At 40.2% G+C, this 1,179-nt stretch overlaps 1 protein-coding gene across 1 annotated transcript in view; it reads left to right on the top strand.

The window, feature by feature from the left end:
- Positions 1–1,179, top strand: part of EPS15 (epidermal growth factor receptor pathway substrate 15) — a 112,190-nt gene that overhangs the window by 52,466 nt on the left and 58,545 nt on the right. The window lies entirely within an intron of this gene.

The raw sequence follows: 1,179 nt of genomic DNA, 5'->3' as shown, positions 1-1,179 counted from the left end.
AGATAGTGATAGCTTAAAGCATAGCTTTATACTGGGGCTCAAATAATATAATCAGTTCTCTCGCTCTCCCCCATTTCTTTTTTTAAAATATATTTTTATTGATTTCAGAGAGAGGAAGGGAGAGGGAGAGATAGAATCATCAATGATGACAGAAAATCACTGACCGGCTGCCTCCTGCACCCCGCCGCACCCCCCCCCCCGCCCCCGCCTCCACCACCCCCCTGGAGATTGAGCCCACAACCCCGGTATATGCACTTGACCGGAATCAAACAGGGACCCTTCAGTCCTCAGGCTGATGCTCTATACCCTGAGCCAAACCGGCTAGAGCTGCTCTCTCCATTTCTTGTTTCCACTTACACTGGGTTTGATCCATTCTCAGATGGATTTTCCCATTATGTTGTCAAGGGGGCTATAGCATACTTAGCCTGTACTTACCATTTCAAATCTAGTGGAGTGCCTCTCTTCTGGCAGTTCCTGGAAAAGTTCTAAGATTCAACCTGATTGGACTAGCTTAGCGCCATGCCTACCCCTGAAACAATCGGGTAAAGGATGTATATATTTGATTTTTCATGAACTCTGTCCTGGGAGTGGTAGGTGGTAATTTGCCACTGATACCATATGAAGTAGAGGAGAGGGTATCCCCACATGAAAATTCTGCAAGATGGAAAAATGCATTCTGGGGAGGTAAATATCTGCAGAAGACAGTATAATTTTAAATCACTATTAATTTCAACGATCAACCTCTCTGAACAATATGACTCGACATACTGTAAACAGTCTGGGTACCTTTTAAAATGTCATTGTTTTCAGCGCATCTGCCTTCTACCAAATTCTTATTTCCTGCTAAAAAATTGCCTTTGCCTATTACATAAGCCTCTAATATCGGAATTAAAAAATAAAGCAAAAGAAAAAACCCCTTGAATATCAAAAAGTCCCACTTTCTTTCTTACTTGTGAAAAAAAATCAAATCCAAATTCACACATCAAATCATCAATCGTGCTGGTTGTATAAGTTTTACTTCTGTATTCTTCCTATTATATTAGTCTGCCTCTCATTAAGATTTAAAAAGTTTTTACTGTGGTTCGGAATAGAAGTAAAAGTTTAATCACTGAGTCTGTAATGGTGTGTAGACTTTTCATGATCATGTGGTCCATAAATGGCCCATTAACTTTTTTTTTT

This window comes from Myotis lucifugus, unplaced genomic scaffold, assembly GCF_000147115.1.
Source record: "Myotis lucifugus unplaced genomic scaffold, Myoluc2.0 scaffold_37, whole genome shotgun sequence".
Classification (NCBI taxonomy): Eukaryota; Metazoa; Chordata; class Mammalia; order Chiroptera; family Vespertilionidae; genus Myotis; species Myotis lucifugus.
Note: the sequence above shows the minus strand (reverse complement) of the source record. Positions and strands in the feature narration are given on the sequence as shown.